Source organism: Saccopteryx leptura, chromosome 5 (assembly GCF_036850995.1).
Source record: "Saccopteryx leptura isolate mSacLep1 chromosome 5, mSacLep1_pri_phased_curated, whole genome shotgun sequence".
Lineage (NCBI taxonomy): Eukaryota > Metazoa > Chordata > Mammalia > Chiroptera > Emballonuridae > Saccopteryx > Saccopteryx leptura.
In genome coordinates, this window is record NC_089507.1 from 33,725,162 (window position 1) to 33,743,437 (window position 18,276).

Here is an 18,276-nt window from a genome sequence, read left to right on the forward strand (position 1 = left end):
ACATTTTATTTTTTTATTTTATATTTTGAGACAGGGACAGAGAGAGACAGAGAGAGGGACAGATAGGGACAGACAGGAAGAGAGAGAGATGAGAAGCACCAATACTTCATTGCATCACCTTAGTTGTTCGTTCATTGATTGCTTTCTCATATGTGCCTTGTCCAGGGGGCTACAGCAGACCTAGTGACAACTTGCTCAAGCCAGAGACCTTGGGCTCAAGCTAGTGAGCATTTCTCATACCAGATGAGCCCACACTCAAGCTGGCGACCTCAAAATCTCGAACCTGGGTCCTCCGCGTCCCAGTCCAACACTCTATCCACTGTGCCATGACCTGGTCAGGCTCATAAACATTTTAAATACAATGACTAGAAAACTCCAACGAATAATATAATTTCAAAAGAGAGAAAGCTATATTGAGAAAAGCAGATTTTGAATCAGAAAGATTATTCCTTTCTCTTATCAATCAATGTTCATACAGTAGGACAAAGCATGTGTATTTACATAGTTAGCTACATATTATTATAAAAATAAAGTAATAAATTTACTTTATATGGTCTCTTATTTAAACAAGGTCTCAGTTCAAACTGCTTTACTTCATCTTATGGTCTAGAATTACTCGGAGAGGGAGCATGCTTAGGGCAGGGTAGATATGGATTTGGGTGAATTTTTGGCATTTATATTAAGAAAGAAATAGCAGGAAACTTTCTCAGTAGCAAAAAGAAAGGAAGGAAGGGAGGGGAGGAGAGGGAAGGGAAGGGAAGGGAAGGGAAGGGAAGGGAAGGGAAGGGAAGGGAAGGGAAGGGAAGGGAAGGGAAGGGAAGGGAAGGGAAAGGAAGGGAAGGGAGAAAAAAAAAAGAAAGAAAGAAGTATTAAACACACTCAGATCTCTGAGTCATCATCTTCTGTTGCCAAAGACTCTGTAGAATATCTTACTTTTTAAAAATACTGAAAAATGGTGAGATATCATATTATTAGCAAGAATGTATAAGGAGATAACACTATTAATAGTTTATTTTATGAAATTAGTTGTAATAAAAAGACTTTGACAAGTTATCAATTGTTGTGTTTGACATGCTATTGCATTTGTACTCAAAAATATTTTGCAAATAAACTCATTTAGGTTAAAATGTACTACTAAATATTCATAAATACCAGCTAGTGGTCAATTCTTTATTATCATTTTCTAATAATTTTTAGCGAATCTCTCTCTATCTCTCTGTCATTTTGTCCTCTACCCCACCTCTCTCCTTCTTTCCCCCTCTCCCTCATTGACCCTTCCATTTTCATTCCTCTTTTCCTCCGTTCACTTAGAAAATACATACATTTTAGATGAGATATACAATTCACAATTGTGAATATTACTTAGAATCTATTAAATGTTTAAAATTTTGTCCATGTACCTTTTTTAAAAACATTCACAGGATAAATAATTAAAATTTTCAGTTACCCACTTAAGCATGGAAATTCGGAAGCTGTCCTTTCAGCAAATGACACAGGTATCACATGTAAGGAAATAAATGCTTCAGCAATTGGTAATTTCACTCAACTAAAATTGAGTGTGAAAAAAGGGCAGATTAAAAAGGCCATATCATTTGTACAAATCCTAATCAAGCAAATAAAAGTAAATTATTCTCAGTGATCCCTTCAAACAGACTGGAAGGAGATGATCAGTATCAGCCCTTAGTAATAGCATACCAATAGAGCATGCAAGTGTCTCTGTGCTGTGCTCCTAATAATTAGAAAAAAAGTTTGTAATTGAACCCACCCTCAGTCTCCACAGCTTAGTCATTGCTTTCAATGCTTAATTGCATACAGATGAAATTCAATTAGGAACAACAGAAAAACTAGATTAAGAAATAAGTCTTTGTATAGGATAAGTTTTTACAGAAGAGTTTCTTTCCAACTATGGTTTGCTCAACTTCAAACTGAATGTGAGTCTTCATGATTGTTACTTTTCCAGGCAAACTGAATGGATTTTACAACTTTTTATAAAAGTTCAAATTCCATTTTCTATTTCTGTAAATTTATGGTATGTTTTATTGTTTTTAGAAGCTATTGGTATGGCAATCATTTCCCACAGACATACCACTCAGGAGATACATAATGTTTCCAAACGGTAACTGTAGGTGATCTTTTTTTAAAAATTGTTTTCAGGAATACCATTTGTTTTTTGAGTGTTCAGTGTCCCTGGTTGTACCATACCAGCTTATCCAGCATGATTTGGGCCTTTTTCTTTCACTTTCACCAGGCATATTCATGCTATTTTCTAAGTAATCCTAATAATTCTCACTCTTTACCATTCTTCAAATAGAGCAAGTTCCCTATCCTACTGAATCAAGAACTTTACTCACAACCACACTTCCTGTTTCTTGAACATTTGGATAATATATAGTCAAGTCTCTTTCTTTATTACTCATGTAACATTCCATTATTGCAAGATCATACATTTCAATTATACATTTGTTCCTCTGCCTCCCATATAGCTTGCAAGTCTTCAATGTTCCTCTGCCTCCCAAATATATTGCTCACAAAAATTGGGGATATTTCAAAATGAAGATGAAGTGATGAAATATCCCCTAATTTTTGTGAGCAGTATAGCTTGAAAGTCTTCAAGAAGGGGACCATGGCTTTTATTTGTATATTATGTTACTTTGTCTTCAGACATATAGAAAGTATAAAGAATATTACAAACACCTTGTAACCATCAGCAGCAGAAATGTCATCACAAATAATATTGAAGCATTCCCTCCTGTTTATTCCATCTCAATCATATTCCCATACTCTATGAGAAAATAATTTTCTTGAATTAGGTGTGTATCATATCCATACATGTACTTACACATTTACTATACAAATCTATGTGGTGTGTGTTACATATTTAACATTTACAGAAATAGGACCATACTGTATATACGTTCCTGACACTTGTGGGGTTTTTTTTCAGTTACTTAGTTGATACTTATTTATGACAATATAGCTCATACTTTGTATTTTTTTTTAATGAAGAGACTTTAACAAAGAGATGAGTTACAGAATTGTGGGCAGAGCTGAGAAAACAACATGGGATACTGAGGCACTCAGAGACCTATTATTATTTTCTTATTATTGAATGTACTAGAGAAACACTGGTTAGCACAATTATACAGGTTTCAGGTGAACAATTGTATAACACATCTTCTGTACCCTGTATTGTGTATCCATACCCTCAAGTCAATTCTCCATCCATCACCATTTATGCCCCTTTACCACCTCCACCTCCGATGCCCCTCACCTAGCAATCACCATAGTGTTGTCCATATCTATGAGGTTTTAGCATACCTCATACTCTGATTCATTTTCACCTTCTAAATAGCATTACCTTGTATGAATCTTTCACAATATACATTTTCTCTCCTTCCTCTTATATATTCTTTCTATTCCCAATTTGTCACTATTTTAAGCAATAATATTGTTACACAATGCTTTTAGTAAAAAAGTATAAGACCAGAGGTCAGCAAACATTTTTTCCATAACAGGCCAGTTAGTAAACATTAGCTGTGCAGACCATATGGTCAGTATCGCAACTATTCAACTCTGCTATTGTGTGAAAGCCCCCACAGGCAATAAATAAATAAGGGAGACTGGTATGTTCCAACAAATCTTTGTTCACAAGAATCGGCAGCTGACAGGATTTAGCCCATGGGCCCTAATATGCCCACTACTGTAAATTGTAAGTGGGATAACTGGAATGTGTTGTATGTGTATCTTCAAAATAACAATATACTGTCAAACTGAAATCCTAAGAGGTGAATACATTTATATCCCTACTAGCAATGCATAAACTTTGTCTACAACATGGAATACACATAATACTTTGCTTTAGCCATTTTGGTTGGTGTGAAATGTTTCATAGTGCTACCATTTGGATTTTCCTATTAACCAGTGAAATTTAACACGTTTTCATATGTTTATTAGATACACTAGTTTTCTCTTAATGAATTTTCTGTTAATTAAATTTATTCAATCTCTTTTAGGTTGCCTTTTCTTACTGAGTTGTAGAAATTCTTAATATTTCTTATATATGAATATTTTTAAAACACAAACTCAGTGAGAATTCTAATAAAGATCATATACTATACAATATATTATAAATACATGTATCCCTGTATGTTTCTTATAAAGTTGAAAAACATGCTTTTAACATTTAGGTCCTAGAATTATTCTGCATTATATGAGATAAAGATCTAACCTATTTTTTCTAATGCAAAAAACAACTTTCTAATAAGGGGTCCATTTTCCCCCTTAGATCTGAATGGCATGTCTTCCACGTATCTAGTGTCAAGATAGGTCCACTTCTGTTTCTGAGATTCCTCTTCTATTCTATTGTTTGTCTATCTCTGATTTGGTTTCAAAGTCAAGATTACTATTGTCTTATAGTCATTATAACTACTAGTGTTTTTATTACAGTTCAAAGGTATATTACAATTTTTATAATGCCTTTTTCTTTATGTAGAAGATATTGTAGCCTGATCAGGCAGTGGCGAAGTGGACAGAGCATCGGACTGGGTTGCAGAGGACCCAGGTTTGAGACCCCGAGGTCACCATCTTGAACGCAGGCTCATCTGGTTTGAGCAAAGCTCTTCAGCTTGGACCCAAGGTCGCTGGCTTGAGTAAGGGGTTACTCAGTCTGCTGAAGGCCCATGTTCAAGGCACATATGAGAAAGCAATCAATGAACAACTAAGGTGTCTCAACGAAAAACTGATGATTGATACTTCTCATCTCTCTCCGTTCCTGTCTCTCTGTCCCTATCTCTCTCTCTCTCTGGGACAAAAAAAAAATATTGTAAAGTATGTTTTTATATTAACAAATGTACTTTTTTATTTAAGTATGTCTTTGTCAATGATGTTCATTTTACTGATTACTGCATCTCTTTATTAAAGTCTCTTCAATTTTACTGCATTTTTAAGAAACTATGCTCTGAAAATACCAATTATTTCCAATTAAAAAAATACATATTGAGATTTCTTGTTGAATCTGACCATTTCCATTTTTAATGGTAATTTAGTCCATTCACATTTAATGTTATTACTAATATATTGGACATATCCTCAGACAATATCATTTTTATCAGTGACAAAATTGTGAAGATAAAAGGATAATGTATATCAGGGGTCGGGAAACTTTGTGGCTGAAAGAGCCATGAATGCTACATATTTTAAAATGCAATTCCATGAGAGCCATACAACGACCCGTGCATGTTAATCATTATCCAATAAAAATTTGGTGTTGTCCTGGAGGACAGCTGTGATTGGCTCCAGCCATCCACAACCATGAACATGAGTGGTAGGAAATGAATGGATTGTAATACATGAGAATGTTTTATATTTTTAACATTTTTTTATTAAAGATTTATCTGTGAGCCAGATGCAGCCATCAAACGAATCACATCTGGCTCGTGAGCCATAGGTTCCCGACCCCTTATGTATATATTTTGTGATTAACTGATAAAAATAAGAAAAACCTTTATAAAATTGATGAATAGAAACCATAAAAAAAACACAAAGAAGGAGAGAAAAAAAAATATAAGAAACATATAGAGATTAACAGTGTTGCCTGACCAGGTAGTGGCACAGTGGATAAAGTGTCAGACTGGGATATGGAGTACCCAGGTTTGAAACCCCAAGGTCCCAGCTTAAAAGCATGTTCACCAGCTTGAGTGCAGGGTTGCTGACTTAAGCATCAGAGCATAGATATGACCCCATGGTTACTGGCTTGGGCCCAAAAGTCACTGGCTTGAACAACGGGTGACTGGCTCAGCTGTAGCCCCCACCCTGGGTCAAGGCACATATGAGAAAGCAATCAATGAACAAGTAACTTGCCACAATGAAGAATTAATGTTTCTTATCTTTCTCCCTTCCTGTCTCTATCTGTCCCTTTCTCTCTCTATCACTGTCTCTGCCACATAAAAAAACAAACAAACAAAATAAACAGTGTCAAATAGTGCTGAAATATCTAAAAAGGCTAGTAGAAAGAAGAGTTAGCAAAATGGGTGGGAGAGTGGATAAAAGGTACAATTGAGGAAAAAGTACTCTCTCCAAATCCTGAATTTATAAATGCTATTAAGGGAAATTTCACCAGTAAAATCTATATACTAATTAATATTACTTAGCTACTGCCATGCAAAAACCACCAAAATGCAGGAACTGATAATAGCAACCAGTTATTATTAAAGTAGAAGTTATGAGACTGGGAGTCAGCTGATCACAACTGGGCTAGGTTGATCTCAGCTATTCTTACTTATGCATCTTTGGATTAGGTGACCATTGGTTGATCTCAGCTCACACCACTGTAGGGCCACTGGGACAATTCATCTGTGCTCCAAGTGCCTCGTCCTCCTCCAGATACCACAGGGCTATGTGGGGCTTATCTTTCTCATGATAATGGCGTAGTAAAAAATAACAAACCCCATAGTACAAGGCAAATTTTAAGTCATTGTTTTGTAACATCTCATTTTAACAGCCCATTGGCCAAAGCAAGTTACGTGGTTGAAGTGAGTGACAAGTAGTATAACAAGTCGCCCCCTCTTAATGGAAGGCAATACAAAGCTAAGCAAAAATAGGTACAGATATACAAAGAAGCAAAGAATGGAGGTCATCATTGCAAACTATACTAGTCCTATTTGAGAGAAAAATAAAAGATTTTTGTAAATGAAGAGTTTGAGAGCATCTAAAACTTCACTTCATCATGTCACTCCAATGAAAGTCTCAGAGGACTGATACCAAGGAGGCAGCTCGGTTATAACTTAGTAAAAATAACTGTAATCAACTGTATTATACATAAATGAAAAGAAAACCTATGAGCTGAAGCAGGAGTATCAGCTTAGTCAATGGTTGTCCAAGTAGAGTGCTTAAATCCATTTGGGTATAGGAAGAAAATGTTAAAATCTTTACTTTTACATAGAATTCTTACCTAAATATAAGAAATAAATAAAGCTTTGCTAATAGATAGTATATGGAATGATATTGGTATTATCATCATGTCCATAAATTGATGATGGTCATGTATGTAATGCATCCTATAGAAAGGAAAGGAACCTCAACAGAGAGTGGTCAATTTATGCCTCATTTGTTTGTTCTCAGTGGACTGTGTTTAATACCTATGTAGATTTTCCAGCTAAAACATCTAGTTCTGATTAAACTCCCTCTAATGAAAATAGACAAATGGCTTCAAAAGATTATTGCTAAATGACACCATGGATTGAACAAAACACTAAGAGTGAGATAAGCACAAGTGGACAGCAAAATAAGGCATATATGTTCTGTCTGTGTCTAATATGAGTTCTTCATTAACCACATAAAAATTGATGAACTAGCATGACCAGGTGGTGATGCAGTTAATAGAGCATCAAATTGGGACGTGGAAGACCCAGGTTTGAAACCCCAAGGTCTCCAGTTTGAGCATGGGCTCACCAGCTTGAGCACCGGGTCAATGGCTTGAGTGTGGGATCATAGACATGTCCCCATGGTCACTGGCTTGAGCCCAAAAGTTGCTGGCTTGAGCAAGGGGTCATATGCTCTGTGGCAGCCCCCCAGTCAAGGCACATATGAGAAAGCAATCATTGAACAACTAAGGTGTTACAATGAAAAACTGATGCCTCTCATCTCTCTTTGTTTCTATCTGTTCCTATCAGTTTCTCTCTCTGTCTCTGTCAGAAAAAAAAAGAATAATGAACTAATCAATTCTAAAAATATTCAAAAGAAAATTTATAAGTTGCATTGAGCAATTTAAAATCTAGGTTTATAGTCACTGTTTTAATGATGAGCTTCATCTTAAGCACGTGCTGTATCTTGAAATACTGGTTACCAACAGCATAAGGCCATTGCAAATAGTAAGTTGTTTTGAGAACTTCGCATCCAGAACATGATAGCAAATATCTAAAATTGGAGGATGGGTTTTAAAAATTACCATTTTTCTGTAACCAACAGCAAATAATAAACTTCTAAATTTGAATTTATATAACTCTTTCATCTAAGCAGTCATCAAAATAAATTTTAAAACAAAATCATTACAATCAAATTTTTGTTTGCTCTATTATAAAAGACTTAAAGAGATTTGGAAATAATAGAGAACATTTAAACATATGAATTGCTGCCTGACCAGGCGGTGGCGCAGTGGATATAGCGTCGAACTGGGATGAGGAGGACCCAGGTTCGAGACCCCGAGGTCTCCAGCTTGAGTGTGGGTTCATCTGGTTTGAGCGAGACTCACCAGCTTGGACCAAAGGTCACTGGCTCGAGCAGGGGGTCACTCGGTCTGCTGTAACCCCATGGTCAAGGCACATATGAGAAAGCAATCAATGAACAACTAAGGTGTCACAACAAAAACTAATGATTGATGCTTCTCATCTCTCTCCATTCCTGTCTGTCTGTCCCTATCTATCCCTCTCTCTGACTCTCTCTCTGTCTCTGTAAAAAAAATAAAAAAATAATTGCTAAAGTATTATAAACAGGAAACTTAAGTGAAAGCAAAACTAAATCTAGTTTATTAATAACATAATAATTATTTCTGAATAATAAGTAATTTAACTTTTGCTCATTTCCTTTTCTGCTTTACTGCTTATTTTATATTTTAATGTATTAGTACAAAAGTAAATAGATATAAAAATAAATAAATAAATGTAATTGATCCATTAGTGTTTGTGTATTTGTTTTCTAGATTAAGAAGGCAAAGTAAGGAGACAACCAAATAATATTTAATAGATATATAACAAGAATGAAAGGGTTTCCAAACAAGTTATTGACATGTAATAGCCTTAAATTAATATAAAATGTACATTCTCAGCATGTGAAAAGACTATTCCTTAAAGTTAACTTTAAGTTTTCCATGATTATATATTATTATAGTAATAACTTTATTTGTATGTTCCAAGAAAATTACCAAAAAAGAACAACGTAACCTCTTCATTCAAACTTAAGACTTGAGATTCTCAAAATCAATAATAAATTAAGAACACATACAAAATCTCTTAGGAGAAACCAAGCAAATAAGAAATAAATTTGGGAAAAAAACAAAAAATTACACGGACATATCAGCATGGAGCTATCCTATGGCTAATATACAAGAGGCATTAGACTGATTGTTGGATAAAACTGAAATGAAAGAATCCATACACTCCCAGATTTGAAAATCTCTTTATTGGAAATGTAATCCAACTCTTTCTTTTAGACCTGGGGTTATAGATAAAATCAATGCATTCCCCGATTCCAAGTTTGTTAGGGGCAAAACCAAGAGAAGGACGTAGTTTTCAGTCCAGTATTTTTACTACCACTATTATTTTTATGATTTGTATCACAAACAAGGAAACCTCTCTCTGTTGCACAGTTTATTGCATCATGTTTTCAAGAACATATTAACTTAGTGGAGATAGGATATTTTTAGTGCCTGGGTACATTAATTATAAGTCAATATTTTTAGCCTATTTTTGATGAATTATATCTACTCACTAAAATATCCAAATGGTAAGACTGCTCTTGGAGAGATTTCTCATTTACTTTGATTTACTAAGTGTATTTTTAGGTTTCAAAGTTTATTTCATTATATCCTTTTTGCTAAAAAATCTAGTCTCTTCTGAATAAATTCCAGTCATTGTGTTTCTTGTATAACAAATAAAAATGTAGTTTATAAAAAGAGGTAGCAATTAAATACATCCCTGAAATATACAAATATTGTTAAACTCAAACACTTTTGGCTGATTCCCAAGGGAGTTAAACAATAAACCAAGTGTTAGCATTTCAAAAATGGCAAAAGAGAGACGTTTAAGAACAGATCAGAACAGTGTGAGTAAACCCAATTAGAACAAGTTCATAAAAGTCTATTATGCAAAAAAAAAAAAAAAAGCCTACACGAACAGAGACTGCAGAACAACAGATATACAGCATGTTCAGACAATTGTGCAGGTAAGATGTCTGGGCTACCTTTGGAACTAGAAGCCAGGCAAGATTCATAAACAAGCTAAAAACTAATACTAAAGAGTCAGATTCTAATAGTAGATTATTGAATATATCTAAGCACAGCATTCAAAATGATTAATAGTTATATTAACTGCATTTCACTTTAATATGATTTGTTATTTAAAATTCATAACAACCTTATTAAATATGCAAAAGTATCACTATTTGATAGGTAGATAACACTTCCAAAACCACATTAATTTTTAAAATAAGATACAGCCATAATTTGAACTCAAACTTTATGCATCCTAACACTAAGCTCTTTTTGTTATGCCATATATAAAAACAATCCTTGGAGACAGGACATATCAATAAATGGATGCTAGTCATGGATTATGGAAGGTGACAGGGAGAAATCAGTTGCAGGGCTGGCAATGGAGTTTTAGTATCTCTGTCAGTCTTGCCATATTTTAAATAGATTCAAACACTAGACTTAAGGATATCAACAAGAATAGTAAATTGAGTAATAATGAACTAGATGTTAAGAGCATAAACTCTTGAGTCCGATAGACTAGGTACCTGACCTTGAGCAGATTTAGTCTCCATTTAGTTGACTTACCTTTAAAGTGGTAATAATAATAAAATCTACTCCTTAAAACTCTTGTAAAGATGACATGAGATAGTATATGAAAAGTTCCTAAAAACTGTTTGGACCTCATGGAAATAGCATGGCTTAAATCACCTTCACAGTAGCCTTCTCCCCATTTCCCTTATTCAACCAAAGGGTGGCCTGACACGGGAGGGACATCTAGCAACACAAGGTCACAAATTAAAGTACCAGGCGGGAGCTGAGGAGGATGCCAGAAATGATCCACTAAGGAGTAAGCTACCTATGGTTTTTTTCGGTGGTTGTGGTAATAAGAGGTCACAAAGAAGAAATCCCAAGTGTGCCCCATGAAAGAGCCTGTGTTAACTACCAGCCATTCAAAGAGCATTGATAGCCAAGAGAGAACTATCAATAGAACACACTAAGTAAAAAGATCTTTTTCCTCCTTTTGATAATCTCCCTCCTCCTTGCTCCAACTCTGGAAGACTGGGATAGAGAAGAGGGAGAGCACACATGGGCTCTTGCCCCCTATACGGCCCTTAGTCATAAAGGTGGCTGAGAAAAGGTGAGATCTAAAGGACATAAGAGACTGATGTTTCAATTGGACTCGCTTAGACTCTGATAATTGAAAGTGAAGATTGAACTACAAGATGCACCTTACACTGTGATGGCAGGAAAAGAAATCCAAAGAATGAAGTGTCACTGAGTTTGGTTGGTAGAATTTCTAAAGCCCTTGAGATGAAGTTCAGGCTCTTGCTCACAGCCTCCAAAGCCCACTATAACCTGCCCCTCCCTTACCTCTCTTGTCTGGTATTCAGCAATTCCCTCACCGTCCCACACTCTCTCCTGCTGCAATGCTGATATTGCAGGGCCTCTGATGTGTCATGCTCCATCTTGCTACGCAAAATCATTGATCTCTGCTTCAGTTTCTTTTCCTTATCCACCCCTACGTTTGGCCAACTTTTACATCACACTGAGAACAAGGACCCAAACCACCTTCTTACATGCTGTGTCACCAGGGTCTAATAAACTGCCTGAAACAGAGGGAATAAGCAATAATTACTTTATTAATGAGTGAATGAGAGGATTCATTGGAAATAAGTATTGTTACAAGGGGTCTGGTAACAATAGTACAAATGGTTCATAAGGAGAAAGGCAGATGGAAGAAAAACTCTCGTATCTTACAGCAAAGAGTCACCAGCATGCAATCTTTTAATTCTTAAATTCACAAGTAGAATATTGGCATGTGTGTGTTCTCACAACTATGTTAGAAATAATCAAAATGGGCTTTTATTGTATATAGATTTTATAAAAGCTATGACATAGTAAGATCTCTGGTAACAGAGATCTACCATGTTTTTAATTTAAGAATGCTTTGGTTTTTTGGGAGGCAATTGGCTGTAAGCCCTTTATGATTTGGCTCTGAGTTATTTTCTAGATTTATCTTCTTTCAAATCCCTAAGAGCATTCGAGGCTTCTATTGCACTAAATTTTTACATTTAATTTATCCTAAAACTCTTTTGATTGTGTACCTGGCCAGTCAATCCCTATTTGTCCTCCTTTGCTATTTTCTTTTCCTAGAATACTTCTTGGATGTAGATATCCTCTACCCCTATCCTCTCTACCATATTAATCCATAAATGTTTCAATCAAAGCATGGTCATAAAAATGATGATTTTGTTTCTTAGTCCCCTCTTCCCCCACCCCTCACACACACTATGAAGAGCTTGAGGGCGGCACTGGTTACACTTAAGTATTTCAGCTCCCGACACTGTGGCAGACACAGCATGTGTACTTAGTAAATCTTGTTGAAATGAACAAACACAGCTCCTGCCTTCTAGTAGCCCAGATTGCAGTGAAAAGAAAGGCATGTAAAGATTTTTATTATCCAGTGTGAAAAGTCATAAGGAATGTGTGAACACCATGTGGTGGAGCACAAGGACGAGAAAGACTGACTCTACGTAAAGTAGCCTAGGGAAACATCAGAGGAGATAAAATTTGAGTTTGGCCCTGAGTAAATGAAAGATCTCCAGTTGGCATAGAAGGAGCGAAGCATAACAAAAACAGGGAAAAACATGTGTGAGGCCAGCGAGTTGTCACAGATAATGGCATGCTCAGGGAACAGTGAGAAGTTCGATGCAATTTTTAAAAATAAAAGCTTCCCAGAGAGATATCATGCCTTACAGCTACTGCCCTCTGTCTCGCCTCCTCTCCTCAATCATGCTGCTTAAAAATGTCACCTCTACTCTTTCTCCATTTCCTCACCTCCCACATGCTCAACCCACTGCAATCTGGTTACTTTTCCCACGACCAGCAAACATCTCCTTGTTCTTCGTTTAATGATACACTTGCATCCTTCCCTTGGCTTTACTACAATATATGATACTGCTGTTCTCTACTTTTGAAATATTCTCTGTCATTGGCATTAAAACCAAATTTCTCCTGGTGTTACGGGAAACCCATGGGAAAATCCTCACCATGGAATCTGCCAATGAGCTACATGTAATGATATCTCCTGGAAAATGTATGAGACTGACACCTATGGATAATATCTATTATCCTTTTTTTTTTTTTTTTTTGTATTTTTCCAAAGTTAGAAGCAGGAGGCAGTCAGACTCCCTCATGTGCCCGACTGGGAACCACCTGGCATGCCCACCAGGGGGCAATGCTCTGCCCATCTGAGGCATTGCTCCATTGTGGCTGGAGCTATTCTAGCGCCTGAGGCATAGGCCATGGACCTGTCCTCAGTGCCCGGGCCAACTGTGCTCCAATAGAGCCTTGGCTGCAGGTGGAGAAGAGAGAGATAGAGAGGAAGGAGAGGGGAAAAGGTGGAGAAGCAGATGGGCGCTTCTCCTGTGTGCCCCTACCAGGAATCTAACCCAAGACATCCAAACACCGGGCCAACACTCTATCACTGAGCCAACCAGCCAGGGCTATCTATTATTCTTAATTAAGTCATACAAGTTTAGTGTGGCCTTCTCAAACAGACCAATTCTATCCTGGCAACGTGGAGAAAGAACATGTAATTTTTATTTTAAAAAAATCACTTTCTGTTCTGAAATCATAGCTGTTTATTATCTAGTTTATACTAAAAGAATGGAAGGGTGGTAGAGAATGCTTCTTTTCTGAAGAAGTCAAGAGACTTTATGATTCATTGTACTTAGTTCCCATAACCATCTCTCCTGCAAGATGAAAAGTGATGGAATCACACTAGTGAAACTACCTTTATTTTCACTCTTATGTGGAATTGTACCCCATTCTGTAGGTGAGGTTTTACTGTAAGCAAAACCTATGGATTCATTCCATTACCAAATGAACCATATCTTGCTTTGACTAAGGGCTGTAAGTGAAAAAGATACCTGACTACTGCACGTCATTGCATCTGATAAGGACTAAAAGGCAATGGTCTTCAGATTTTGTTGTTAAGGGTCAAAGCACAGTTTATTTTTATTATTATTATTATATATATTTTTTGTATTTTTCTGAAGCTGGAAACGGGGAGGCAGTCAGACAGACTCCCACATGCGTCCGACCGGGATCCACCCGGCATGCCCACCAGGGGGTGATGCTCTGCCCATCTGGGGCATCACTCTGTTGCAACCAGAGCCATTCTAGTGCCTGAGGCAGAGTCCATAGAACCATCCTCAGAGCCCGGGTCAACTTTGCTCCAGTGGAGCCTTGGCTGTGGGAGGGGAAGAGAGAGACAGAGATAAAGGAGAGGGGGAGGGGTGGAGAGGCAGATGGGCGCTTCTCCTGTGTGCCCTGGCCAGGAATCGAACCTGGGACTCCTGCATGCCAGGCCGATGCTCTACCACTGAGCCAACCGGCCAGGGCCTCAAAGCATAGTTTAGCTTAGAGAAACAAAAGGCCCCTTTATTTTGGTGAACATCCATGGTTGCTTCTCGTCTCCTATGCAATCAATTTTAACCTCTTGTTTTCTAAAGTTTCTCTGAAAGTATGATGACCATTTCATGCTAGTTTTTCCATACACGTTTATGTGTGCCTATGATTTCACCTATCACCAGATGACTCACCAAATTAGCTAAGCCCCCCTCCTGAGCTCCAGAGCTATGCCTGCTACCTAAACATCTCTAAATAAAATTTCACACCGGCTCAGTGTGTCCAAAACATAAATACTTGTCCCCAAAATACCAAAACAAAAATCAACTTATCCCATATCCGAGTGAATGGGGGCACCGTTCTCCCAACCCCTCAAGACTTCACCCTATACTAATAATAACTTATTCTTTTAAAATACAGACTGTCATACCCCACAATTGAAAATTATGATTACGCAGATTTTAAAAGGGGCTTAGGAAGTAACTTTTAATAAAAACTTGAAGTAATTCCAAGGCAAGGGTTTTGAGTCTCATTTTCAGAAACATTTTTTAAAGTTCTAGGAGCGTGCTAAAAAACATTGGCTGAATAAAAGAATGTTTCACAAATCTAATTTTTATCTTTCCAAAATATCAATAATCTCCTAATAATTAATATCTACATGCCAGCTATAAAAGGAGTAAACATTATGTTTTTACTTTTGATATAGAATACTTACCCTATTTGTAGCAGGTTTCTTTAGCTTACATTTACAAGTGACTACTTCTGATGAAGGTAAACAGCTAAGTCCACTGTCCATGTCTGACCTACTATTGACTTATAATAAATCTCCAAACCTTTCTAGGTTGTTAACTACCAAACTACGTAACAATCCAATAGCTTTTGGGGAATCTAAGAAATACTGCAGATGTGTTTTGATAAGGTAGAAACGTAGAAATCAAAAGCAATATGATCAATAAATCAAGGCCATCACTTATCTGCCTGCTTGCTTCTTAATATAGACTAACCATAAACTTTGGATAAGAAATGCTGAGATGACTTCAAAGTTTTAACTCTTCTAGTTCTAACCTTAATACCTAATACTGCAAGAGACAACCATTTGAGCAGAGGTTTATCGCCTAGGTTGTGGTGTAATAATTTGTGGTTATACCACTTATGTCTTTAGAATATGCAGGCATGTGAACCTGTTTATTAATATGGCAAAAGTCATCTGATATGGAAACCAGAGATAAAATAACGAGGAGTGAGTTATAAATTGCTAAGATACACTTGCTTACCACAATTTTGTCAGTTGTCAGCTCTTTGTACATTCTAAAGTTTATTTACCTTCTTACGTATGAATTTTTAAATGTTGAAATAAAAGATTTTAAGCTTAATTGCAGATACTGTTATTAGAAACTTTAATTATAACTTAGACCTGCAACTTTCTTTAGAGAGTTACACTGCTTAATGATTCTGAGATGCAGTTTGCGTGCGTGTATGTGCGTGTGTGTGTGCGTATGTGTGTGTGTGTGTGTGTGTGTGTGCGTGGTGTGTTTCTTCTTCTGGTTCTTAATTCTTTTTGCTATGCTGCTTTTTCCTCTCAGGCTAGTGTCACAACAAATTTACATCACTGACCTGAACAGGATGACTTAGGGGTTTAGGTCTTGCTACTCAGTATGCACACTGCATAGAAATTACTGTATCTGCTAAGCTGCTGAAAGTGAAATTAAATTTATTCTTTACTTTTTTTTTTCCCCATTAACTAATTGCTTTTGTGAGCCACCTTTTATGTATGGTTGATAAAGATATGGTTATATTTTCTCTTCCCATCAAAATAAATTTCTTTCTTTTTAAAGTATTATTGACAAGCTTTGTTTCGTGACCTGGCCATGGGTACCAACCTAAATTCAAACTTGCCTTCATCGTCTTGCTTTCCAGATAAAAGAAGATTGAAAATCACTTCATTTGATCATCAGAGGAAGACCAAATTTCTTCTTTACACCAAATACATACATGTTTTTATTTTTAATTGAGCTCTGCTTTCACGCATAGATTTACAATATGGGAAGTGTGTATATTTGTATTACGTGTGTGTTACATCTATATATAGATAATACAACTTTCATTTCCCCTAGCTCCATCATGCTTCCTTAGGTTTGGACAAATAAAGAACAGTACCTACTGAATGATCAAACTGTCTCTTGTCTCTTACTCAAAACCTTCCTCGTTTCACACATTAGTATGTGAAACATTTATCAGTGTATTTGCCTCTCAGCTCCAAATCCACCTCCCTTCCCTTTCTTGGTGACACTACAGAGGACCCTGTAAATATTGCTCCTTTGTCAGCTGGCACAGTTAGCCTTTGTCAATAGAGGTTCCTGGAGGGATGTTCTGATGTCACAGCAAGAGAAGGGGGCTTTTTCTTCTTCTCTTCATGGTTCAGGTACATTGTCATTCTTCAGCATTCCTTCAAAAGATCGGCATGCAGTGACTTTTCAGCCACCAGGCAGGATATTCTCGCAAGTGAGCTTCAGTCAGTACCCCCATGTTTCTTTCCCAGCAGCAGCTGTATACTCCTGGAGCAGCAGAATTTTCTCCAAGGAGCTCTGAATCACAGCCTTGCGAGGCAGGGCTCTCTGCCAAGTCCTTAGTGTCTTCCTTGTTCACCGTGCTTTACCCCTGGGGGTAGACGCAATCTTCTACATTTGTGAATTCTGTACTGCTTTTTCTTCTTTTACCCTGCTTTATTATTTATCCACTTATACCAGTTAATAATTAATTATATGAAAGTTCAAGTTATTGTTAAGGATCCTTTCCTCCAACCAGACTCTGATGATAGAGTGAGTAGATGCTCATTTGGTGGTCTTGCAATTAATCAGGCTTCCTCCAAGTAATGTATTGGTAAGACTAAGTAAACCAGGTGAGTAAAGATGGAAATAAAATAGAAAATCTGACATGACCAGAAAGAATTCCATAGGACTGTATCAGAATTCACAATTTATAAAAATATATACATTTCCCAACAAATGTCTGATAGAAAGTCCTACATGGAAATACTAGTAAAATGATCACAATTTCTTCTCCTTCCCTTTAAAAAACTTATATTTATTGTAGTATAAATGACAAATAAAATGGTAAGATATTTGAAGTATCATTGTGGTAACTTAACATATATATATACACTGTGAAAGAATCTTCCATGTAGGTAAGTAGCACATCCATCACTTCAAATATTTATCTTTTGTGTGTGTGACAACATTTAAGTTTTATTCTTTTAGCAAATTTCAGTTGTAAAATACAGTGGTATCAACTATAGTCACCTTGTTTTACATTAGACCTTCAAACCTCATTTATCTTGTAGCTGATAGTTTGCACACTTAGATCAGCCCCTCCTTATCCCTGCGCCCCAAGACCTTGGCAAGTACATTTTTATTCTGTTTCTATGAGTTTTTTTCTTAATTTCACATATAAGTAACACATGTGGAATTTGTGTTTCTCTATTAATTTACTTAGCATAATCCCTCAAGATCTATCCACCTAGTAGCAATGGCAGAATTGTGTTATTTCTCATGGCTGAATAATATTCCACTGTGTATATATACCATATTTCTATCTATTGATTACTGTGAATAATGCTGTAATGAACATGGGGGTGCAGACATCTCTTTTAGATTTTGTTTTCATTTCCTTTGGATATATACCCAAAAGTGGGATCACTGCATCATAAGGATCATATTTTTAAATTTTTGAGGAAGCTCAGTAGTGTTTTCTACAGTGGCTGTACAATTATACACCCACACCAACAGTGTACAAGGTTCCATTTTCTTCACATCCTCACCAATACTTTGAACTCTTTAATTTTTTTTGGTGATACAAAGTTTTATTTTTCTAATTATTTTTTATTTATTGATTTTTAGAGA

General features: G+C 36.4%; 1 protein-coding gene across 2 annotated transcripts in view; it reads right to left on the reverse strand.

Annotated features, from left to right (window-relative positions):
• GABRA2 (gamma-aminobutyric acid type A receptor subunit alpha2) overlaps nucleotides 1–18,276 on the reverse strand; it is a 124,906-nt gene that overhangs the window by 46,335 nt on the left and 60,295 nt on the right. The gene's annotated exons all lie outside the window — the stretch shown is intronic.